This window comes from Neophocaena asiaeorientalis, unplaced genomic scaffold (genome assembly GCF_003031525.2).
Source record: "Neophocaena asiaeorientalis asiaeorientalis breed wild unplaced genomic scaffold, Neophocaena_asiaeorientalis_V1.1 scaffold7, whole genome shotgun sequence".
Taxonomy (NCBI): Eukaryota; Metazoa; Chordata; class Mammalia; order Artiodactyla; family Phocoenidae; genus Neophocaena; species Neophocaena asiaeorientalis.
This window is the reverse complement of record NW_020185337.1, coordinates 18,915,008-18,942,489: the sequence shown is the minus strand read 5'-3', so window position 1 is coordinate 18,942,489 and position 27,482 is coordinate 18,915,008.

The window sequence follows — 27,482 nt, the reverse complement described above, 5'->3', positions numbered from 1 at the left end:
TGCAGGTACGGTGATTCTAAGTGAAAAAACGTACACAAAAAAAAAAAAAAAAAAAAAAAGGCTGGGGACAGGTACGTCTTGTGGTGATGTACCATACCATTTGTTAAAATCAACACTTATTGAAACAAATGTGCTATGAAGTGTTGATTAGGAATTTCTTTTTCTTTTTTTCTGCTAGTACAGAGACGTATTCCAACAGAGTTTTGAAAAACAAAGGGGAAAAAGACTGATTTGTTCAGAGTTCATTGTATGTCAAGTGTTTGTTTTCTCATTTAATCATCACCATAGTTCTGTAAGGTACATGTTTGTGATTCACACTTCACAGAGGAGAAAGGGGCCCCAGTGCACTAAAGAACTTGCTTGATGTCACACGCTGGAAAGAATCAGTGCGTAAGCCCAGGTTTCCTGGATTCCTTGTTCCGTGCTCATTTCATTGACTCTTCACTTATACTAACATCATTTCAGGGGTAGAAAGATAACTCTGTCTCAGAAAACTTAGACATTATGAAACCAGATTCTTTGTTATGATCTGCAGATCTGCAAAGATAAGAACACAAGATCCATAGGTAAGAATACTATGTTCATTCTTCTGTGAAGAATAGAATAAAAGTTGAGGACACAGACCAAAGAATAAGGTTGATTTTGTTCTCAGGATATTTCAGTGGAAACTGGGCTAAATAATGAACGAGAATCAGCTCTTTGGTATTTTCTTAGGAAATATGAGCATCTGTTTCATGTTCTGATGTAGTGGTAAAAGTGAGAGTGTATACACACACATACGCACTAGAGGGACACATCACATAGAGTGCTGAATTACAGTATGTCCAAAGTCCCAGTCACAGGGAGCGGTAATTATGAATGTGAAGTTTAAAGGCTGCGTATATGGACCACGTCCTGGTGCTACTGCTTACCGGATGACTGACTTTGGGAAAATCGTGTAGGCATCTTAGCGTGGTTTTTCCTTTTACTGAAAGTGGAGATAATACCTAAGTCATGGGAAATGTATGTGTATCAAATTGAACGCATGTATTTTCAAGCAACAGAAATCCCAACTCAGAAAGGGAATTTTATCCTCATTGAATTGGATAATCCAAGAGCAGTTCTGGACTGAGATCGGACTTCATCTAGGACTCAAGCGAGGTTATCAGGATTCTTCTCTAGGATCTGGTTCCTTCTTATCTGGACTCCAAACTCAGGCATAGAGCAGGCTTCCTGAAAATACTGACTTCAGCAGTTTCAGCTCCAAATCCTTGTGCCCAGTGGAGAACATGTGAATTTATGCCCCAGGATTCCCAGAATAGGTACTGAGGCTTATTCTTATTGAACTGGTCTGTACCCCTAAATCGGTTACTGTGGCCAGTCAGTGAGATACTCTGAATGGCTTCAGCCATAAAATTCTTAAGAGGGGACTGGGCTGAAGATATACATTTTGGAGTTGTTAGCATGTAGAGGATATTTAAACTTGTGGGATTAGATAAGATTACCAAGGGAGTGTAGATAGAGGAGAGAGGGGGCCCAGGGTTGAGCATAAGACCCCTTTAATATTAAGAGGTTGAGAGTGGAAAACCAAAAACGGATAGCAAGAAGGACCAATCAAATCAGGAAGGATAAAAATCAGAAGAATGTGTTATTCTGAAAGCCAGGTTAAAATTTTTTTTTTCTAGAAGAAGAGAACAGTTAACCGAATCAACTATTACTGGTAGATTAAGCAAGAGTAACACCAATAACTGAGAGGCAAGGAGGAGGTCTTTGGGGACATTAGCAAAGATTGGAGTCAAGTAGTGGGAGCAAAAGCCTGATTGAGGTCGGTTTGTAAGAAAAGGGATGTGAGAAATTGGAAAAAGGAAGAAGAGACAAATCTTTCACAGGATTTTGCTGCCAAAGTGGGCAAAGTAATCAGAGTAATAGCTGGCAAAGAGAGTGGAGTCATGAAAATATTTCTCTAAGATGAGAAAGATAAAACTAGATTTGAATGATGATAAGAATTATTTGGCACGAATGAAAAAGTTAATAATGAAGGAGAGAGGGGAGGATTGCTGAAGTGATGTAATAAAGGGGGTGAGAAGAGAAGGGATGTAGCAGAGGGATTGGCTTTGGACAGGAGCATGGAAAATTCACCTGTAGCAAGCGGATAGAAGGTAGGAACGGGGCAGGTACTGATGTTGGCAGTTGATTAGATGCAGTGGCGGGAATCTGGGAAAGTCTCTGATTATTTCAGTTTCTTGACGATCTTACCATCATGAGAATGGGGAAGAAGATACTGGGAGTTTGAAGGGAGGGGAGAAAAAGTGAAATTGTTTTTAGTTCTGTTTCGTTTTTAGGACAGTCAGAGGGACACGGAGGAGGAACAGTGTGGTTCCTGAGCAGCATTTTAAGGGCCCACTGTAGGCTGTTTTTATGAATTTATATTGAGGCCAGTTGGTTTAGTTGTATGTTTATCCCAGTCACCTTTAGCTTCTTGGGTACAGGACTCGAGCTGACAAAGAGTTAGCTTTAGCCAGGTTGTGGTATTAACCCTCTAGATGATTTGAAAAGAAGCAAGAGAATCAAGGGAGGATGAGAATCAAGAATTTAATGCCATTTTCTTAGCTTAAATGACCATCTTTTCTTTCTAAACAACTATGTTGGAGTATAATTGCTTTACAATGGTTGTGTTAGTTTCTGCTGTATAACAGAGTGAATCAGCTTTATGTATACATGTATCCCCATATCCCCTCCCTCTTGCGTCTCCCTCCCACCCTCCCTATCCCACCCCTCTAGGTGGTCATAAAGCACCGAGCTGATCTCCCTGTGCTATGCGGCTGCTTCCCACTAGCTATCTATTTTACATTTGGTAGTGTATATATGTCCATGCCACTCTCTCACTTTGTCCCAGCTTCCCCTTACCCCTCCCTGTGCCCTCAAGTCCCTTCTCTAGGTCTGGGTCTTTATTCCTGTCCTGCCCCTAGGTTCATCAGAACATTTTTTTTTTTTAGATTCCATATATATGTGTTAGCATATGGTATTTGTTTTTCTGTTTCTGACTTACTTCACTCTGTATGACAGACTCTAGGTCCATCCACCTCACTGCAAATAACTCAATTTTGTTACTTTTTATGGTTGGGTAATATTCCATGTATATATGTGCCACATCTTCTTTATCCATTCATCTGTCGATGGACACTTAGGTCACTTGCATGTCCTGGCTATTTAAAGGATCTTGCTGTGATTTATGTCATAGAGTGTTCTTCCTATGTTTTCCTTTAAGAGTTTTACAGTGTCTGGCCTTACATTTAGGTCTTTAATCGATTTTGAGTTTCTTTTTGTGTGTGGTGTTAGGGAGTGTTCTAATTTCATTCTTTTACATGTAGCTGTCCAGTTTTCCCAGCACCACTTATTGAAGAGTCTGTCTTTTCTCCATTATATATTCTTGCCTCCTTTGCCAAAGGTAAGGTGACCATATGTGCATGAGTTTATCTCTGGGATTTCTATCCTGATCCATGGATCTATATTTCTGTTTTTGTGCCGGTACCATACTGTCTTGATTACTGTAGCTTTGTAGTATAGTTGGAAGTCAGGGAGTCTGATTCCTCCAGCTCCCTATATCTTTCTCAAATTGCTTCGGCTATTTGGGGTCTTTTGTGTTTCCATACAAATTGCAAAATTTTTTGTTCTAGTTCTGTGAAAAATGCCATTGGTAGTTTGATAGTCTACACTGAATCTGTAGATTGCTTTGGGTAGTATAGTCTTTTTCACAATGTTGATTCTTCCAATCCAAGAATATGGTATATGTCTCCATCTGTTTGTATCATCTTTAATTTCTTTCATCAGTGTCATAGTTTTCTGCATACAGAATTTGTGTCTCCTTAGATAGATTACTTCGTAGGTATTTTATTGTTTTCGTTGCATTGGTAAATGGGAGTGTTTCCATAATTTCTCTTTCAGATTTTTCATTATTAGTGTATAGGAATGCCGGAGATATCTATCTGTGCGTTAATTTTGTATGCTGCTACTCTACCAAATTCATTGATTAGCTTAATAGTTTTCTGGTAGCATCTTTAGGATTCTCTATGTATAGTATCATGTCATCTGCAAACAGTGACAGTTTTACTTCTTTCCAATTTGGATTCGTTTTATTTCTATTTCTTTTCTGATTGCTGTGGCTAAAACTTCCAAAAGTATGTTGAATACTAGTGGTAGGAGTGGGCAACCTTGTCTTGTTCCTGATCATAAAGGAAATAGTTTTAGTTTTTCACCATTGAGAATGATTTTGGCTGTGGGTTTGTCATATATGGCCCTTATTATGCTGAGGTAGTTTCCCTCTATGCCTGCTTTCTAAAGAGTTTTTATCATAAATGGGTGCTGAATTCTGTCAAAAGCTTTGTCTGCATCTATTGAGATTATCATATGGTTTTTATCCTTCAATTTGTTAACATGGCATATCATTTTGATTGATTTGCATATATTGAGGAATCCTTGTATTCCTGGGATAAACCCCACTTGATCATGATGTATGATACTTTTAATGTGCTGCTAGCTTCTGTTTGCTAGTATTTTGTGAAGGATTTTTGCATCTATGTTCATCAGTGATATTGGCCTGTAGTTTTCTTTTTTTGTGAGAGCTTTGTCTGGTTTTGGTGTCAGGGTGATGGTGCTCTCGTAGCATGAGTTTGGGAGTGTTCCTCCTTCTGCTATATTTTGGAAGCGTTTGAGAAGGATAGGAGTTAGCTCTTCTCTAAATGTTTGATAGAATTCCCCTGTGAAACCATCTGGTCCTGGGCTTGATTTTGTTGGAAGATTTTAAATCACAGTTTCGATATCAGTGCTTATGATTGGTCTGTTGTATTATCTACTTCTTCCTGGTTCAGTCTTGGAAGGTTGTACTTTTCTAAGAATTTGTCCATTTCTTCCAGGTTGTCCATTTTATTGGCATATAGTTGCTTGTAGTAATCTCCCATGATCCTTTGTATTTCTGCAGTGTCAGTTGTTACTTCTCCTTTTTCATTTCTAATTCCACTGATTTGAGTCTTCTCCCTTTTTTTCTTGATGAGTGTGGCTAATGGTTAATCAGTTTTGTTTATCTTCTCAAAGAAGCAGCTTTTAGTTTTATTGATCTTTGCTATTGTTTCCTTCATTTCTTTTTTATTTATTTCTGATCTGATCTTTATGATTTCTTTCTTTCTGCTAACTTTCAGGTCTTTTTCTTCTTCTTTCTCTAATTGCTTTAGGTGTAAGGTTAGGTTGTTTATTTGAGATGTTTCTTGTTTCTTGAGGTAGGACTGTATTGCTATAAACTTTGCTCTCAGAACTGCTTTTGCTGCATCCCATAGGTTTTGGGTCATCATATTTTCATCGTTATTTGTTTCTAGGTACCTTTTGATTTCCTCTTTGATTTCTTCAGTGATCTCTTGATTATTTAGTAGTGTATTGTTTAGCCTCCATGTGTTTTTATTTTTTACAGGTTTTTTCCTGTAATTGATACCTAGTCTCATAGCGCTGTGGTATGAAAAGATACTTGATACGATTTCAGTTTTCTTAAATTTACCAAGGCTTAATTTGTGGCCCAAGATATGATCTATCCTCGAGAATGTTCCATAAGCACTTGACAAGAAAGTGTAATCTGCTGTTTCTGGATGGAATGTCCTATAAATATCAATTAAATCTATCTGGTCTGTTGTGTCATTTAAAGCTTCTGTTTCCTTATTTAATTTCTTTTTGGATGATCTGTCCATTGGTGTAAGTGAGGTGTTAAAGTCCCCCACTATTATTGTGTTACTGTTGATTTCTCCTTTTATGGCTTTTATGTTAACATTTGCCTTATGTATTGACCTGCTCCTATGGTGGGTGCATAAATATTTACAATTGTTATATCTTCTTCTTGGTGTGATCCCTTGATCATTATATACTGTCCTTCTTTGTCTCTTGTAGTAGTCTTTGTTTTAAAGTCTATTTTGCCTGATATGAGAATTGCTACTCTAGCTTTCTTTTGATTTCCATTTGCATGGAATATCTTTTTCCATCCCATCACTTTCATTCTGTATGTGTGCCTAGGTCTGAAGTGGGTCTCTTGTAGACAGCATATATATGGGTCTTATTTTTGCATCCATTCAGCCAGTCTATGTCTTTTGCTGGGAGCATTTAATCTATTACATTTAAGGTAATTATCGATATGTATGTTCCTATTACCATTTTCTTAATTTTTAGTCCATTTACATTTAAGGTCATTATTGATATGTATGTTCCTATCACCATTTTCTTAATTGTTTTGGGTTCGTTATTGTAGGTCTTTTCTTCTCTTGTGTTTCCTGCCTAGAGAAGTTCCTTTAGCAGTTGTTATAAAGCTGGTTTTGTCATGCTGAATTCTCTTAACTGTTGCTTTTCTATAAAGGTTTTGATTTCTCCATTGAATCTGAATGAGATCCTTGCTTGGTAGAGTAATCTTGGTTGTAGGTTTTTCCCTTTCAATACTTTAAATATGTCCTGCCACTCCCTTCTGGCTTACAGATTTCTCCTGAAAGATCAGCTGTTAACCTTATGGGGATTCCCTTGTATGTTATTTGTTGTTTTTCCCTTGCTGCTTTTAATATTCTTTGGATTTATCCTGTATGGGACTCTCTGCACTTCCTGGACTTGATTGACTATTTCCTTTCCCATGTTAGGGAAGTTTTCAACTATAATCTCTTCGGATATTTTCTCAGAACATTTTTCTCTCTTCTTCTTCTGGGACCCGCATTATTCAAATGCTGGCGCATTTAAAGTTGTCCCAGAGGTCTCTGAGACTGTCCTCAATTATTTTCATTCTTTTTTCTTTATTCTGCTCTGTGGCCATTCTTTCCACTCTTTTATCTTCCAGGCCCCTCATCCATTCTTCTTCTTCAGTTATTCTGGTATTGATTCCTTCTAGAGAATTTTTAATTTCATTTATTGTGTTGTTCATTATTGTTTATTTGCTCTTTAGTTCTTCTAGGTCCTTGTTAAACATTTCTTGTATTTTCTCCATTCTATTTCCATTATTTTGGATCATCTTTACTATGATTACTCTGAACTTTTTTTTCAGATTGACTGCCCATTTTCTCTTCATTTGTTTGGTCTGGTGAGTTTTTACCTTGCTACTTCATCTGCTGCATATTTCTCTCTCTTCTCACTTTGTTTAACTTACTGTGTTTAGGATCACCTTTTTGTGGGCTGCAGGTTTGTAGTTCCTATTGTTTTTGGTGTCTGCCCCCAGTGGGTGACTTTGGTTCAGTGGCTTGTGTAGGCTTCCTGGTGGAGGGGACTAGTGCTTGTGTTGTGGTGGATGAGGCTCGATCTTGTCTTTCTGGTGGGCAGGTCCACATCTGGTGGTGTGTTGGGGAGTGTCTTTGGCCTTATTATGATTTTAGGCAGCCTCTCTGCTAATGGGTGGGGTTGTGTTCCTGTCTTGCTAGTTGTTTGGCATAGGGTGTCCAGCACTGTAGCTTGCTGGTCACTGGGTGGAGCTGGGTCTTGGTGTTAAGATGGGGATCTCTGGGAGATGTTCGCCATTTGATATTACATGGAGCTGGGAGATCTCTTGTGGCCTGTGTCCTGAACTTGGTTCTCGTACCTCAGAGGCGCAGCCCTGTTGCCTGGCTGGAGCACCAACAGCCTGTGATTCACACCGCTCAGAATAAAAGGAAGAAGAAAGAAAGAGAGAGAGAGAAGGAAGGAGGGAGGGGCACAGAGTGCTGGGCAGGCCTGCGGCGTCAGAGGCCGGCGTGACATTGCACCAGCATGAGGCACGCTGTTCGTTCTCCCAGGGAAGTTGTCCCTGGGTCTGGGGACCCTGGCAGTGGCGGGCGGCACAGGCTTGGCTGGTGAGTGCCCGTCGGCCCTGATCCTCTGTGCGGGAATCTCTCCGCTTTGCCCTCCGCAACCCTGTGGCTGTGTTCTCCTCCGTGGCTCCGAAGCTTCCCCCTCCGCCACCCTCAGTCTCCTCCTGTGAAGGGGCCCCTAGTGTGTGGAAACCTTTCCTCCTTCACGGCTCCCTCCCACTGGTGCGGGTCCCGTCCCTATCCTTTTGTCTCTTTATTCTTTTGCCCTACCCAGGTACGTGGGGAGTTTCTTGCCTTTTGGGAGGTCTGAGGTCTTCTGCCAGCATTCAGTAGGTGTTCTGTAGGAGCTGTTCCACGTGTAGATGTATTTTTAATGTATTTGTGGGGAGAAAGGTGATCTCCACGTCTTATTTCTCTGCCATCTTGAAGGTCCAATGCTTATGGATTTTTAATTTTTCAATAACATCCTTTTCTCTTCATTTCTAATCACATATCGAGGGGTGTCCAAGCCAGGAAAAATTTGCATGCTGCGGAGTTCTAGAGAGCCATTTAAGTAGGGCTCCCACAAGGGCCCTCCTGCCTGGTGTCAGTCTCACCAATAGACAGATTTTGGTTCAGAAGCAAAGGACAGCGTTATTCTTTGATCAGAGGATGGAGAGGTGCGAGCTCACGCTCTAGAGCACATGCTGTTCCCACAAGCAGAGCTGCTTTCCCGGGTTCTCCTCTGTGGGGAGGGGCTGGAGCTCTCGGCAGGCACAGTCTCGCTGCTCACAGCACCGGCATCTGTGTACTGACCATCTTTTCTTACTAAAATTAATGCAGCAGACTCCTAAATGGCACCCTTGCCTGAATCCGGCTTCTCTCGAATCCCTTCTCTGAGCTACAGCAGGAGTGATTTTTCTGAAGAACAAATTTGAGATCACTCCTTTACTTAAAGCCATTTAATGGAGCTCTACTGCCCTCAGGATAAAGTCCAGAGTTCTCAAAGTGATATCTATGGACTTTTATGGTCTGGCATTGCCCATTTTCTTATGCCCCATTTCTTTCTACTCCCCCTTCACTACTGAATTCAACCAGAATGAAAGGACTTCAGTTCTATGCTCTTTCTAGCCTCTGGAACAATCTTCTCTCATTTCCACACTCTTCTCCTGCGTAGCTCCAATTTGTCCTTCAGGACTCAGTTAAAACACTGATTCATCCCCATCGTCTTCTCTGTGATCCCAAGGCTGTCTGTGGTTCCCCACTCTCATTTGTTTTTACTCATAAGATTTCTTTTGAAGAATGTTTTTGCCCTATTTAAAATGGAGAAAAAAGAAAAAAAAAACCCTAAGAATACCACTGATCTAGATTTTAGGTTAATCGTTTCATTTTGTATTACACAGTACATTGTTCTACACCTAGACCTCTGACAAGCAGAACTCCATAGCTGCCTCAGAGAACTTTTAATTTCAGGGTGAAGGGAAGACAGATACATAGAGATAATTATTGAATCATGGAGGAGGTGCACTATTAGACCTATGCATATTGTGTAGATTATAATTCTAGGTTATCATCTGTTGTTTTCATGTGTATTGATCAAACTGCAGTGTAAACTGTGCACAAAGTACTTATTTGGTTTCCTTTGTGTGTTCCCTCATTTCTGCTTAATTTCTAGCACAGGGTTTGTCTCATACTAGGATTTTAATAAAACTTGCTGATAGAGTGGGGCTAACCTACTGCTTTCTATTTCCTATAAAACAATGAGTGTATGGCTATACCAAGCAAGAAAAGTTAAGCACTTTTTGAATTAGAATACCTCTAATCATATTAAAAGTTATAAAAATGAATTTGGAAGTAAATTCTTAGACTTGAAGGGAAGAGTAAGAAAAAATTAATAGTCGCTAACACTGAGCCATGTGCTCCAAAAGTACTTTATTTATACTATCTAATTTAACAGTCACAATATTCCAATTCTGTCATTATTGTTATCAACAGCGTTTTGCAGATAAGGATGCTAAAGTACGGAGACTTTAAAGCACCTTTTAGTATCACATAGCCAAAAAATCATGGAGCTGGGATTTGAACCCAGGTAGTCTAACTTGGACACACACATTTAACCAAATTACCCTAATCTTCCCATTGAACTCCTTCAGGTCCCACCCAACAGACCAAAACATCTTTTAGGCTCTCCCTGTTTTTGTTTTAAATTTACTTTATTTTAGGTTTCTGGTTTCTGGTTAGGAACGGAAACGTTTCCTTGTATTTTGTACAGCATTCATATTTTTACCACGTGCTGATATTAATAATTACAGTGTGCATGATTATTTTCTCTCAAACTTCAAATAAAATCAGAATACTTGAAAACCAGATTTTTCCGGAAGAATTGAGAAGAATAATTTAATTAGAAGAAATGAATATTTGATTAATCTGGATAAAATGCAATTGGTATATTTCCCTCAAATAAAATTGTCACTAGTTTAACATCCTTTCTGCATCCTGAAATCTGTTATGCAGTGATTAACGGCCAGGGAAATTTGTTTTCCATCATGCAGAAGCTAACATTAGATAACCTCTACTCATGAGCAGACAGGCTACTTTAAGCTTTCCTTTCATAACTGGGCCAGCTCTCCAGAGAACCCAAGCTCCCTTATTTGGAGATGGATCTGTAAATTGACTGATGCTCACATATACCAAAAAGGCTTTTGGGAAAGCCTTTGAGAAAGTCGATCTTCCCACATGCTACTCACTGAAAGATAAATGAAGACAGTTTTTACAAGGTATTTACTTTTTTGGATGAAAGTATAAGTTCATACTCACATATAAGAACTTGCTGTACTTAGAGTATACTATACTCACATACATGGTCTTCCTGTACTTCATATACTTTTACCATACTATACTCATGAATTTAGACTCAGGATTCATAGTTCTGCTGTTAGGACAGCCCTACATTACACGTTTTCCTTGTAATATTTACGGTATCTTAGAGACGTTTCAGAATACAGTTTCACGTATCCAAGGAGACAGCTACTCTGGACTTGCAGTCAGCTAAAGGGCAGATGGAAAGCACTCTTGGCTCAGAAAATGAAAAAGACTGAGAATGGAAGGATGATAAAGATATTTAAGTAACAAATGGCAACTTAACAAGACAAGCGATGGTCAAAGGTGAAGGAAAATCAGTGAAAAGCTATTGCCTTTTGAAGCGTCAGAGAAGTTTCTGCTATGAAGTCTTAATCTTGTTAAGATAAGAATTTGTCAGTGAGCTCAGTGGAAAAATTAGATTTCACTTTGACCCATGGTTGGATGAGTTGCAGAATATCTTTCAGGACAAGAAATTAAATAAAAACAAATTCAATTCTTCTTTAATGTGGAACATAAATATTCCCCAGCCACCCTCTTTGATCTTACCCAAAAAAAGATAAAATGCTACTTAAATTAAAGCTCTAGGAGATGGGGAAAGGTACTATCCAGGAAAAAAAATTTCCCCTCTACCCAATTATTACATGAAATCTTACCACTGCTTCTGGTGTTTTCTTTGCTCAGTTGTAGCCTTTTGCATTTTCACAGTCTTCAGATTTGTCAGTCACTCCCACAGACACTGGTGATTTTCTGCTTAATAGCTATTTCCCTCTTCTTACTAATGGAACTCTTTTTTATGTTTGTTCATTTTCTAGTTGTCATTATCCCTACATGTGAGGATATGCTTCAGGGAATCCTGGTCCTTAACCCAGGGCAGAAATCTTGATAAACCAATTATGTTATGGGATAATTGTGGATTGATTAAGCCAATTTTGGTAATTTCATGCTCATTGATGATGATTGACTGAGGAGGACCGTGTGACCTAATTCAGGTCAACAAAACTGAGTCAATAAGGCTGAAGAGAAGATGGCTAGGGATTCTGAAAAAGATTTTCTAGATCTGATAACGGCACACGAGGGTTTTGTTTTTCCTTTGTTTTGCCTCCGGACATTGCTGTTTATGCACGTACTGTTTGGTATTGCTCTACCCATCCGGAGACCACAGTAAGAGCTAGCTGACAAGATGAGAAGAGCAGAATGGAGAATAGGCCTTTCAGTACTGATTTGTTTTTCCACAAGAAATCATAACACTTCATCAAAATGATTTGAAATGAAAGCATGGAGAAATAAAACCAACATCTATTGTTAGACATAGAAAAGAAATTTTCCAGTAGTTTTAAGGAGTAAAAGAGGAACTATGTAGTGGCAGAACAAGCCAAGTTGGTAAATTTCCTCCTCATTTCTGGCACATAGCAGGTGCTCAATATTTCAGTAACTACTTGGATTCTTGTTGGTCCTTTTGTTTAGTATACTGCTATACGTGGATGTCCTGTAAACGTGTGAAGCTCCTGCTGTCCTCAAGAAGTTTCCAGACTTAGATCTCTGCTGCTTGACCTTAGTAATAAATAACGTATGTCAGGAATGTTCCTAAAAGCACCTTTCTACCTCTACATCTTCTTCTGTGACTCTTCATGCCCATTTTAAACTTTAGCTACATGCAATCAGTATATTTCTTTAACAGTGATGTCCTCGCTCATGCGTCAGTGCCGCTGTGTATGTATATGGTATAACCGTAAGCTACCTCTGCTGCTACTGTCAGTGCATGGAGCCCCAAAATGGTGTTCATGAGAACTGTGGAGTGCTGAGCAATAGACAGTCTGTTTTCAACCCTGATTGCAAGAATGGAACGACTCTTTCCAAAATAAAAGAAGAAAACCCTTTCCTTCTCTCCAGCAACATAGTAAAGGAGACAAAACAAATATAGCTACAGCTCTGAGCAAAGGGAAGAAAGCTGTTTTAGGGGTTAACAAGGAAAGCATTTAGACAGCAAGCAATTTGCAGAGCAGATAGATTAGGATAGGAGAGGGTAAGAGAGGGAAGCAAAATCTCTGTAGAAATCATTTGGTTAAGACTTAATTTTTGAAACAAACTGAACAATGGCATTACCAGGGACTGGAAAGGATGTCTTGCCACGTGGTAAAGGGAGTCCCTGACACACTGCACACACTGGGATCCGGGCGCTCACTAGGAGAGTCAGAACCCAAAGGATAAGTAAGGCTCCTCACAATTTTCTTGTGGTGATTCTAATTATTCTCAAAAAAAATTCTTGCTGTGTTCACAGAACCCCTCCAGGTATTTTTAAGATGTAAGTACTTTTACTGAGTAGCTTGTTCCTACTTTTTTTTAATAAGTGCTCTAAATTAGCAAAATAAAACATGTAGAACTCCTTCTTGGTCAGGGTCCCATAAGGAAACAAAAAGCATATTGAATTGGGTTTATTTGAGGAGTTTTTAATAAACGTATCAGCAAGATGTAGGGAAATCACAAGAGGGAGTAGGTCCTCTGGGCTAGTAACAGGATGCTGTTACCACCCCTAGGTTTAAACGAACCAAAGGGACAGAGCCGTCAGTGGAACCCAAAGGCCACCTGACGAGCTGTGACCATTGATAGAGGGGTGCAGCCAGCCTTGAGTGATCCTGCAGGAAAAAAAGTGAGGGGATAAGTACCTTAATCTGACTCTCTTCCTTCGCTCTGATATTCTGCTCGTGCCTCCCATTGATTGAACCCAACCAGAAGCCAGGAGGCAAAGGAGCTTGTGGATTCAGTTCCTGAAGGTCAGTTCCTGGGGCACAGTGCAAGACGGAGAAGAGGGGAGGCCTGACATACCCACCACTATCCCTCTTAGGATGCCTCCTTAGCAAGCCCTAATGATGTAAGCCCGAGTGTACATTTGAACATAGCCTATATTCTGGCTGAAATGCCCCTTCATTCTCCATTCTGCTAAGTCACGACGACCTCCTTTCCCTAACCCAAGCTCCATCTGGCTCAGGATCTAGTTCAACACTCAAGTCAGGTGTTACCTCTCTTGGGAAGGCGGGAACGATTTGTGCCTGTTTTTGATAACCAGCTGAATCAGTTAGAATTAAGATCAGTTGAATAAAACAGAAAACCCAATAAGAGTAGTTAAAACACGATAGAAGTTTCTTTCTTTCTCATGTAAATTGGATCTACTTAGGAAATCCACAAATCTCTAGAAACTGTCCTGTAGAAAATGAATGAACTCACCCTGAGTACTAGGAGCCTGGGTCCAAGCAGAGGGGGTCTGCAAAGCTTATCATTATCAGTTCACAATTTTAAGATGGAGAGACATTAGTTTCTACAGACTTGTAGAAATATCTAAGGAAGAGTCATTAGATAATATTGAACCACAGTGAACCATTTTATATTTTTAAAAAACATAATAAGGAAATAAGAACAAGTGGGGGAAAGAGACTTGAGACACATGGTAAACACATTTTTTTTCTCTCAAGTCTATAGAGAAATGTAGTAAAAGAGGAAATCTAATTATGCGAGCTCTTTAAAAATAGCTCTCCCAATAATCCCTCTCCAGTAAGGGTAATTATTGTCCAATTATATGATTTTCCAATTGCAAGTACATTTGAGGACCTGGCATGAGTACTATGGAGAGTCTGCTAATGATTGTCAGGATTTTCAAACTAAAGTTGACACTTGAACAACGAAGGGGTTAGGGGCTCCAAACCCTGTGGAGTCAGAAATCCACAAATAACTTCTGACTCCCCCAAAACTTTACTAATAGCCTACAGTTGACCAGAAGTCCTACCAATAACATGAATAGTCAATGAACACCTATTTTTTATGCTATATGTATTATATACTGTATTCTTACGATAAAATAAGGTAGAGAAAATAAAATGTTATAAAGAAAATCATAAGGAAGAAGACATACATTCACAGCACTGTACCATACTTAATGATAACAATGATTTTATGTTGTCTGTTTACAAGACGAATCATCTGTCTGTCAGTGCCTACATCAGTATTGTCTTATATGATACAAAACACTGTAGCTCTTATACATATTTCCAACACAAGACATCAAAACTGAAAAGATAATGTGAAAAAGAAATTCATATTTGTTTACAGGTATAACCATTCATGCATTGATAACAAAGGCTCGTGTAATTGATATGATTGCTTCATGGTAGCCCAGCAGATACACTAATGAATGAATTCTTATAAAATTTTTATGGCGTACAGTATTACAGTCATATTCATAATACAATATTAGAAACATTGTTACGTTTAAAAAAACAACTGTGCTGATAGGCTCTTAATACCGTTTTTCTAATTATGAGAAAGAGAGACATACTGTATGGTAGTGTAAATTTTTGAAAGCAAAGTTTTACAGCAGTAAGAAAACGAACACATTAGCAATTTTATATTAAATATCACTCAGTTTATGCCTATGTAAGTATAGGCTATCTACTTCAATACAGGTTTTACACATGATGTTCTATACTATGAATACTTAAGCAGTGATGATGATGACACACAAACATCTCACACGGTTCTTGCCCTACAGTTACTAGATTTTCAAACAAAGACACACATGCATACACAACAGATAAGTTTATTAACTGTATGGTATGTTAGTTATTCATTAAGCTGCAGTGGATCATAAAGGTCTTTATCCTCATTGCCTTCATGTTGAGTAGGCTGAGGAGGAGGAAGAAAAGGAATAGTTGGTCATCTTGCTATCTCTGGGGGGGCAGAGGTGGAAGGGGGGCAGGAGAGGCAGATACACTCAGTGTAACTTAACAGAAATACATTGTAATTTTTGTCTGACTTTTTGCATTTTCGTTTCTCTAGAAATGTTTCTATGCGGTACCAATCCTTCTTTCGCTGTTTGCTTTGGTTTCAGTGCCCATGTCATAGACACGTCCATGTTATAAAAGGAGTCCAAAGCAGTCTTGAATAATCAGAATACTTTTGCCAGATTGTCTAACGTCAGTTTGTTTTCTGGCTCTGCTTCTTCTACATCTTCTTCCTCATTCTCTGGCACTGGTTCAGAGGCAGTCATCTCCATGGAGTTGTCTTCTGTTAATTCCTCTGGTTTGCTGTCTATCAGCTCTTGAATTTCTCTAAGGTCCATATCTTGAAACCCTTCATCCCCCACCTTATTTTGCCATATCCACAGTCTCTTTTGTAATTTCCTTGATTGGCTTTGTCATAAATTCTGTGAAATCATACAGAACATCTGGACACAGCTTTCTTCAACAGGAATTTATTGTTTTGGGTTTGATGGCTTTCATGGCTTTTTCTATAACAAAGATGGTATCTTCAATACGTAATCCTTCCAGACTTTCATCATGTTTTCTGTGTCGGGGTTCTCTTTCATAGTTTTGACAATCTTTTCCATAGAGTACTGTGTGTAATGAGTCTTAAAGGTCCTATGACTCTCTGATCTAGAGGCTGAATTCGAGGTGTTGTGTTTGGGGTCAGGTAGATCACTTCAGTGCCTTTGGTGTTGAAATCATGGGGCTCTGGGTGGCCAGGGGCCTTGTCCAATATCAAAAGAACTTTAAAACTGGCAAGGTACTTCCTGACTTCAGGGTCAAAGCGTCGATGGAACCAGTCCAGAAAAAGTGTTCTTCTTCCAGTACAGGCCTTCTTGTTGTACAACCGAAAGATGGTCAGCTGGTGTTTATCTTTTCTCTTCAAGGCTCAGGGGTTAGCAGCTTTATAGATAAGGCAGCCCTGATCATAAACCTGACTGCATTTCCACACAACAGCAGAGTAAGCCTACCCCTTCCTGCCTTAAATCCTGGTGCTTGCTTCTATTCCTTATTAATAAATGTTCTTTGTGGCATTTTTCTTTCCTAGAATAGGGCACTTTCATCTATATTAAAAAAGGATATCAGGCAGATATCCTCTCTCCTTAATGATTTCCTTAATGGTGCCTCGGAACTTGTCTGCTGCCCTTTGGTCAACAGAAGCTGCTTCTTCTGTTATCTTGACAATTTTAAAGCCAAACCTCTTTCTAAAATTATCAAACCATCCTTTGTTAACATTAAATTCTCCAGCTTTAGATCCTTCACCTTCTTCTTACTTTAAGTTGTCATATAATGACTTTGCCTTTTCTTGTATCATATTAGAAGCATATAGCAGTCCTGCACCCACATAAGCTGCATTTTCAATAAGAGATAAAAAGGTATTTCGCCAAAAGTGCAAGGTTTTTGGGCCTCCTGGCATAGCTGGAATGACAGCTTCACAAATTTCCTTTTCTTTTTTTAGAATGGTTCTTATATCAGATTCATTTATCTTGAAACGGTGGGCAACCCCAGGTGCAGACCTCAATCTATGGTATATATTAAGTAATTCAACTTTTTCTTGTAATGTTATGACTTTTCTCTGTTTCTTGGGAGCACTTCCAGCATCACTGGAAGTGGCACTTCGTATGGGTCCCATGATGTTACTTAAGGTTTTAGGACTGTGCTAAACATGAAGAAAAATACATAAGAACCATGAGGAATCACTTTTTACTGCGATATACAATTTACTGAAGAGAGGAACTGCTCAGAGGAGATGATTTGTATCACATGGCATTTTAAGTGGATTCTTTCAACACATGAGCTCATTGCAATAGCAATAAGAGGTGGTTACAAAATGATTACTATAGTACAGTATGTTCTACAGTTAATTTTATGCAGTTATGACTTAATACTGCATCTTTACATTTGGGAATGGATCCATGTAAGGTCTGTAAGTTTGTGTTCATAAGTTTTGATAAATGTTAACCTTTATAACAGATTTGTGTATATTTTATGGTAGTAAATGATAAAATAGACTACTATCTACATATATTTTATGTGTTCATGACATACCTAATTTTTATTAATTAAAAAAATATTTCTAGGCTACATGGTTCATCTGTGAGTTTTTTCAATTTGTCACAAATCCCAAAAATATTTTCCAATATGTTTATTGAAAAAAAATCCATGTATAGGTGGACCTATGTTGTTCAAGTGTTCACTATACGTGAGCTCTGGGGTAACAGGTGAGTATAAACCCATTTACTCAGTTCTCCTGAGTAATTGTCCTAACTGTCAAGTTCATTGGGAAACTGTATACATCTACAACCAGATACTGCAAACAGGAAAATCAGCTCTTGCTCTTTGTTTCAGCAGCATCAGACCTCATTCAAAAAGAGATAACATTTAGAGGGACATTTCTGCCATCTACCGTTACTGCCCTGGATTTTAGCAGATTATATTGGCTCCTTGATTCCAGTATCAACTTCAAGAAAGTGATATTCAGTGGGCTGAGAGAAGAGGGCAACGTCACATGTTTCTCTCAATTCTTGAAAAGATGATTTTAGAACAAGGAAAACTTCTTTTTTTAAAATTCAGATTATGGAAAATCATTTTAGAGAGGCTGACTTTGCTCATTAGTTGTTTTTTCTTTTCGTAAATCGAGGTATAATTGACATAAAACATATTAGCTTCAGGTATACGATATAGTGATTCGATATTTGTATATATTTTGCAAAATGATCACCATGGTAGGTCTAGTTCATATCTATTGCCATACACAGTTACAAACAAATTCTTTTCCTTGTGGAAAGAACTTTTAAGATTTCCTCTCTTAGCAACTTTCAAATGTACAGTACAGTGTTATTAACTATGGCCTCCATGCTGTACATTACATCCACCCCATGACTTATTTATTTTATAACTAGAACTTTGTACCTTTAACCCCATTTTGCGCACTCACCACCCACCTCTGGCAACTACCAGTCTGTTCTCCATATCTGTGAATCTATACGCTTGGGTTTTGGTTTGGTTTGGTTCTAATTCTACATGTAAGCGAGATCATACAGTATTTGTGTTTCTCTGTCTGACTTATTTCACTTAGCATAATGTCTTCAAAATCCATCCATGTTGTTGCAAATGGCAAGATTTCTCTCATTTTTTATGGATGAAAATATTCCATTTTGTGAATATATGTATACATATGTAGGTGTATATATATATGTATGTATGTGTATGTATACATATGTATACATATGTATGTGTATATATATGTATGTATGTGTATATATATATGTATGTATATACCACATTTTATTCATTCATTCTTTCATCAGTAGACACTTAGATTGTTTCCATATCTTGGCTATTGTAAATAATGCTGCAATGAACATGGAGGTGCACATATCTTTTCAAGTTAGTGTTTTCATTTTCTTTTAATATCCAGAAGTGGGGTTGCTGAATCATATGGTAGTTCTCTATTTTTAATTTTTTAAGAAACTTCCATACTGTTCCATAGTGGCTGCACTAATTTACATTCCCATCAACAGTGCATGAGGGTTCCCTTTTCTCCACATACTCGCCAACAGTTATTTGTTGTATTTTTGATAATAGCCATTCTAACAGGTGTGAGGAGATATCTCACTGTGGTTTTGATTTGCACTTCTGTGATGATGAGTGATGTTGAACACATTTTCATGTATCTGTTGGTCATCTGTGTGTCTTCTTTGAAAAAAAATGTCTATTCAGATACTCTGCCCAGTTTTTAATTGGATTATTTGTGGTTTTTGCTATTGAGTTGTATGAGTCTTTGTATAGTTTGGATATTCATCCCTTATCAGATATATAATTTGCAGATATTTTCTCCTGTTCTGTAAGTTTGCCTTTTCATTTTGTTGATGGTTTCCTTTGTTGTATAGCTGCAGTCCAATTTGTTTATTTTTGATTTTGTTGCCTTTGCTTTTTGGTGTCAAATCCAAAAAATCTTTGCCAAGACTGTTATCAAGAAGCTTACTGCCTATGTTTTCTTCTAGGAGTTTTATGGTCTCAGGCCTTATATTCAAGTCATTAATCCATTTTGAGTTAATTTTTGGTATGGTGTAAGAGAGTAGTTTGTTGGAGCTTTCATCAGGAGCAGAAAGGGGGTTCAATATTTAGACATTGTTCTCACTTGAATACCAACTTTACTAGCTCATAAGAGTTCAAGGAAAACAAAAAGGAAGAGAGGAAGGAAAGGAGGGAGGGAGGGAAAAAAAGATGGAACAGAGGTAGGAAGACAAGGAAGAAGAGAATAGGGGAAAGTGGAATGGGGGAGGGAAGGAAGGAAGGGAGAATATCCCTTCAGATCACGGGAGATGTGTTTGTAAGAGACTGAATGAATTGATTCAGAGGAGTCCTATGGCATTTGAGATTCTATGACAGAAGTTTAAGTTTTTAAAAGACATTTAAAAAGTTGGTAAAGTGATCATTTGAAAGAGAAGCGTATTGCCTCATTACACTTAGAAACATACTCGATAAAGTTCTGAGTAATTTTATTCAATTGGCAGAGACTCAAACGCATTAAACCTATTTATTAAGTCTGAAGAGAAGAGATGAGAATAAAATTCTAACTATATTTTTTACTGAGTTTGATACCATAATGGAAAAATATATCTCGCTACGCTATTTATACACTGTGCTCAGGCTGGCCTTATAGAACTGGATTTAAATTACGCTTGACTCTGTAGGAGTTTGCTACAGGTGTTCTGAAAAAGAAATATCTTTCTGGTTTAAATGTTAACTCCCAAATACAAAAGCCCCAGGTTTGCTTTCATATGTCATGGTAAAAATCAGCTAGAAACAGTTTTATCTGTCCTTGAAAAAATGTTTCAAATTGGCTCTAAAGTCTCATCTGCCAGATGGGCAGCCTTACGCAGGCCCTGCTGAGATGGCATATTGAAGACCTAAATATGCTTCCAGGCTACACATGAATTCCCCAGGTTGACAATAAATATTTAAAGAGTTGCTGGTGTGTCATGAAAACAAAACTGCACCTTGTGTCTATGTAGGATTGTTTATAAATAAATCTGTTTTCCACTTTTTCTTATCTGGTCATTTTTATTTAAAGGAGCTAAACCAGCTGCATTTTCAAGGGCTCACCAGTGCGCTGAGCCACATGGCTGAGTTACACTGTCCTCAGATGCTACAAATAAGTGCCACTTATAACCGTGCATATGTTCTATGGGTGCTACGAATACACACATTCATATTTCCCATAGAAAACATTGTTCTCCCTCAGAGACCCAGATGACACAACTCGAGCAGTAATAAGACTGTAACTACATTTATTCATTCACATGCAAATATTGTTCTAGGCACTGCTAAGTACTGGGATTACAAAAATGATAAGGACAAACGTGACAGTCATAACGTTGATATCGACAACGAAGTAACCACTGCCGTTGATTGAACAACTGCTTTGTGGCACATAGCATTTTACATCATTTAGCGTTCTCCAAAATTCTTCGAGGTGGCTATAATCTCCTTTTTGATAGATATCTTAGGCCCAAAGGCAATGTTTTTATTGTCACACAATGATAAACCATAGAACTAAGATATGGCCTCCAAAGCAGACCTACAATATGTTTTTTTAATTCACTTGGAATAGGTCACATAGATTGGCTATAAGGAAGGCCACCTGCGCCAAAGATGAACTGGCACCATATTGGATGGTGACAAACTGACCCAAAGAGGCCCTATCTTATGGGGGAAGGATGAATGCTAGGTGCAAAATAATAGAAGGCCAAGGATAGAGGGCAAGGGGGCAATTCAAGTCTAAGTGCATAATGATACGTACAGAATAATATGGTCCCAGGTCTCTGTTACGATTTTATTTTTTGGAAACTTTCAAGTTCCAGAATTACCAAAGACTTCCTTTATCAAAGGTATTCAGGATTACAAAGGGAAGATTTACTGTTGATTGAATACTAACTCTGAATTAGGAATGGTAGTAAGTGCTTACATACTTTGATTCAGTCCTGCCTGTGAGGTACCTCTTGTTGCTACCACTGTTCCTTGAGGCTTGATGAGATGAAGTGGCTTCCTTAAATTCATGTGGTTCATAAATGTAAAACCAGGATTTGAATCCAGTCAGTGATCCTCACCACTACTCCTATTTCCTCCAAAGTTGCTACCTAACTAATACAAGGGAAGAGGTAACTGCCAAGAAATGTGTTCAATTTGTTTTAAAATTGAGGTACAGATGATGTATAACACTGCATTGGTTTCAGGATATAACAGAATGATTCCATACTTGTGTATATTGTGAAATGATCAACACAATAAGTCTAGTTAGTATCTGTGACCATACATAGTTATAATATGTATTTTTTTCTTGTGATGAGAACTTTTAAGATTTACTCTAACTTTCAAATATGCAATAAAGTATTAATAACTATGGTCACCACGATGTATATTCCACCTCATGACTTATTTATTTTCTAATTTGAAGTTTGTACCTTTGGACCCCCTTCACCCATTTCAACCACCCCCTACCCCCTGCCTCCAACAGCTAACATCTGTTCTCTGTATCTATGAGCTTGACTTTTCTTAGAGTCCACATATAAGTGAGGTCATATGGTATTTGTCTTTTTCTGTCTGACTTATTTCACTTAGTATGTTAATCTCTAGGTCCATCCATGTTGCTGTGAATGACATTACTTCATTCTTTTTTTATGGCTGAGTAATATTACATTGTATATACATGCCACATCTTCTTTATTCATTTGTCTATCAATGGACACTTACGTTGTTTCCATATCTTGACTATTGTAAGTAATGCCGCAGTGACTGTGGGGGTGAATATATCTTTTCAAGTTAGTGTTTTTGTTTTCTTTGGATAAATACCCAGAAGTGGGATTGCTGGATCAGTTGGTAGTCCTATTTTTAATTTTTTGAGGAACTGCTATACTGTTCCACAGTGGCTACACCAATTTACATTCCCACCAATAGTGCACAAGGGCTCCCTTTTCTCCACATCCTTACCAACACTAGTTATTTCTTATCTTTTTGATGATAGCCATTCTAACAGATGTGAGGTGATATCTCATTGTGGTTTTGATTTGCATTTCCCTGATGATAAGTGATGCTGAGCACCTTTTCACGTACCTGTTGCCCATCCATATGTTTCCCTTGAAGAAATACCTATTCGGATCCTCTGCCCAGTTTTAAATCAGTTTGTTGGGGGGGGGGTTGCTATTGAGTTGTGTGAGTTTTTAAGTATTTTGGATATTGACTCCTTATCAGATATAAGACTTGCAAATATTTTCTCCCATTTAGTAGATTGCCTTTTTATTCTGTTGATGATTTCCTTTGCTGTACAGAAGCTTTCTAGCTTGATGTGGTCCCATTTGTTTATTTATTTAATTATTCACTTTATTTTATTTTTTGCCTTTTGTTGCCTTTGGTTTTTGGTAGCAAATCCAAAAAATCATCACCAAGACTGATGGCAAGGAGCTTACTGCCTATGTTTTCTTCTAGGAGTTTTATTGTTTCAAGTCTTACATTCAAGTCTTTAATCCACTTTGAGTTAATTTTTTTATATGGTGTAAGATAATGGCCCAGTTTCATTCTTTTGCATGTGGCTGTCCAGCTTTCCAAACACCATTTATTGAAGAGACTGTATCTTCCTCATTGTATTTCCTTAGTCCCTTTGTCTTAAATTGACAATGTGTGCATGAGTTTATTTCTGGGCTCTCTACTCTTTTCCATTGATGTATGTTTCTGTTTTTGTGCAAACATGTACTATTTTGATTAGTATAGCTTTGTAATACAGTTTGAAATCACAGAGCGTGATATCTTCTATTCCACTTTTTACTTAATCTGGCATGCACCTGAGACAGCAGCTTTAGACATTTTAGATAGGATACTAATAGAGAAAAAATTGTGTTTACCCAATTATAACAGCAAATAATATTTATTGGGTACTTACTACATGAATAGCATTTAGGTCTTTTTTTTAATCCTGACAAAAAGCCCATAATATGACTATTTTTATTTTTCTCACTTTACAGCTAGGAAACTGGGAGATATTCATTTATTCCACAAATAGTTATCTATTGCAACATAACAAGTTACCACAAATTTAGCAGCTTGGAACAACATAGATTTATTATCTCAGTTTCAGGCATCTAGACATGCCTTAGCTGAGTCCTTTGCTTTAAGTTCTCACAGGCTCCAATCCAGGTGTCAAGCAGAGCCAGAGTCTTGTGCAAGACTCAGGTGAGGAAGGGTCCACCTACCAGCTCTAATGAGTATTGACAAGGTTTATACTTCTTGTGAGCTGTTGGACTGAGGGTTGCTTTCTGAACATTAGTCAGAGCTGCTTTCAGTTTCTTGCACTTGGGACTATCCATATAGCTTCATCAAAGCCAGCAAAGGAGAGTCTGCTGGCAAGACAGAAGTTACTCTCTTATGTAACCTAATGACAGAAATGGCATTCCATTACTTTTCTAGTATTGGTTACATGCAAGTTGCTAGGTTAGCCCACACGCAAGAGGAGAGGGATACGCAAAGGCTTAAATATCAAGTGGCAGAGATCACTGAGAAGCATCATAGAGTCTGCCCAATACACACAGAAAAATAGCTTTGAGCACCTACTCTGTGCTCAAGAAACTCATATTCTAGAGGGACTTAAAGTAATTAAGTGGATAGCTCAAGGTGAAAAATTAAATAATTAAGGAAAGAAATCAGAAAAAAGTCATTTGGTTGGGGGTTTAAACAATATCTAAAAGTCTTCTCATAAATAGCCCACTATAGAGTAACTTTAGAGCCGTGATAAGCTAAAGCTTCACATCAAAAGAGGAGATGTCATTTACATACACTGTTAGGCAACAAGGACTGTCCTGTCTCAGAAGGTCAGGCACCTGCCTTAGGTTTAGATATGTTTTGCTCGGGAGAACGGAAAGTGTTCCAACATTCTAGACTGATGAATTTAAAATTATTTATTTGCAGTTATCAATATGTTTTCTCTTTTAGAAAAATTTATTAATAATTTTACTATTGCGTTATAGTTGATTTACAATATTACTTTCAGGTGTACAACATAGTGATTCCAAGTTATAGATTATACTCCATTTAAGTTACTATAAAATATTGGCTATATTCCCTATGTGGTACATTATATCCTCGTAGCTTATTTATTTTAAACTTAGTAGTTTAAACCTCTTAGTCCCTTACCCTATCTTACCCCTCCCCCTTTCCCTCACCTACTGATAACCACTAGTTCTCTATATCTGGGAGTCTGTTTCTGTTTTATTATATTCATTTGTTTGTTTTATTTTTTTAGATTCCACATGTAAGTGATAACACACAAAATCTGTCTTTCCCTGTCTGACTTACTCCACCTAAGCATAATACCCTCCAGGTCCATCCATGTTGTTGCCATTGGCAAATTTTCATTTATTTAAATGGATGAGTAGTATTCCATTGTATACACATATACCACATCTTCTTTATCCATTCATCTGTCGATGGACACTTAGGTTGCTTCTGTATCTTGGCTATTGTAAATAATGTTTCTATGAACATTGGGGTACATGTATCTTTTTGAATTAGTCTCTTTGTTTTCTTTGAATATATACCCAAGAGTGGAACTGCTGGATCATATGGTAGTTCCATTTTTAGTTTTTTGAGGAACCTCTGTACTGTTTTCCATAGTGGCTGCACCAATTTACATTCCTACCAACAATGCACAAGGGTTCCCTTTTCCCCATGTCCTCACCAACATTTACTATTTGTGGTCTTTTTGATGGTGGTTATTATGACAGATATGAGGAGATATATCACTGTGGTTTTGATTTGCATTTTTCTGGTGATTAGTGATGCTGAGCATCTTTTCATGTGACTGTTTGCCATCATATGTCTTCTTTGGAAAAATGTCTATTCAGGTCTTCTGCCCATTTTTAAATTGGGTTGTTTGTCTTTTTGATATTGAGTTGTGTGAGCTGTTAATATATTTTGGATATTCACCCTCCATTCATCATAACATTTGCAAATATTTTATCCCATTCAGTAGGTTGTCTTTTTGTTTTGCTGATGATGTCCTTTGCCATGAAAAAGCTTTTAAGTTTAATTAAGTCCCATTTGTTTATTTCTATTTTTTTTCCTTTGCCTTAGGAGACAGATCCAAAAACATATTGCTACAATTTATGTTAAAGAGTGTTTTGCCTATGTTTTATTCTAGGAGTGTTATGGTTTCTGGTCTTACATTTATGTCTTTAATCCCTTTTGAGTTTATTTTTCTATATGCTATGAGAAAATGTTCTAATTTCTTTCTTTTATATGTAGCTGTCCAATTTTCCCAGCACCACTTCTTGAAGAAACTGTCTTTACCCCATTTTATATTCTGGTCTCGTTTGTTGTAGACTAATTGACCATTAATGTTTAGGTTTATTTCTGGGCTCTCTATTCTGTTCTAGTGATCTATGTGTCTGTTTTTGGTCCAGTACCATACTGTTTTGATTACTGTAGCTTTGTAGTATAGTCTGAAATCAGGGAGCATAATACCTCCAGCTGTGAGCTCCTTTCTCAAGATTCCTTTGGATATTTTGGGGTCTTTTGTGTTTCCATATAAATTTTAGAATTATTCTAGTTTTTTGAAAAGTGCCATTGGTATTTTGATAGGAATTGCATTGAATCTGTAGATTGCCTTTGTTAATATGGTCATTTCAGCATTATTAATTCTTCCAATCCATGAACACAGTATATCTTTCCATATGATTGTGTCATCTTCAATTTCTTTCTTCTCGTCATAGTTTTCCTACTACATGTCTTTTACCTCCTTAGTGAGATTTATTCCTAGGATTTTATTCTTTTTGTTGCAATGGTAAATGGCATTTAAAAAATTTTTTCTCTATCTGACAGTTGGTTGTTAGTGTAGAGAAATGCAGCAGATTTCTGTGTATTAACTTTGCATCCCTCTTTGCCCACTTTGTTGAGAGTTTTTATCATAAATGGATGTTGAATTTTGTCAAAAGCTTTTTCTGAATCTATTGAGATGATCTTATTGTTTTTATTCTTCAGTTTGTTAATGTGGTGTATCACATTAATTACTTTGCAGATATTGAACCATTCTTGCATACCTGGGATAAATCAAATTTGATCATGATGTATGATCCTTTTGATGTATTGTTGGATTCAGTTTGCTAAGATTTTGTTGAGAATTTTTTCATTCAAGTTCATCAGTGATACTGGCCTGCAATCTTCTTTTTGTGATATCTTTGGTTTCCTTATTTTTTTGCTAAATTTATGAAAAGGAATGTCATACTTACTTCTCAGTGTTTTTGTTGTCATTTTTGCTGTCAGTGAAATATCACTAAGATTGTTAAATTTTGATCTTTTATGGAGCTTAAAAGTCCTCTTAGAGAATATTCAAGTGCAAAAGGAAGTGGGACACATAACCAGCAACTTGGATCAAGTGTACTTCCTGAAGCAAAGTGCTTCTGTTGCTTTTTTGTTTCACAAATGTTTTATATTCATGAAGAAAAATTAGAAAATCAAAATTTCTGCTATTGAATAACCACTAAAACATTTTATAATAGCTCTCTATCCTTTTCCTCTCTGTATATATATAAATATATATATACTCATAAATTCATGCAATATTTACTTGCTATAGTCATTCTTGAATTTTCTCTTTCTCATATATGTAGTTGACATTTAAATTATGTCCAGACAACTTCCTTCCACATCCACTGCTACTGCTCTAGCTCAGTCCACTGTCATTTCTCCTGACTGATGTCCCTGTGTCCCTACTTCCACCTTTACCCCTTACAGTCCATTGTCTACACAGCAGCCAGTACCATCCTTGTAAATGTATGTCAGTTTATGTAGCTTCATTGCCCAGCATCTTTTACTGGTTTGCCATCTTACACAGAATAGTTTAAATCTTTACATTTTGCCCCAGAAGGCCTTTATGTCTATACCACTTCTTGTCTTTCCCTACTATTTGTCCTCTTGCTCATTCTTTGCTACACTAACTCCTTTGCCATTCTTGAACATACTGCCACATGATTTCCTGCAAGCCCTTGTACTTGCTTTTTTAATTGCTGAATTAGAACATCCT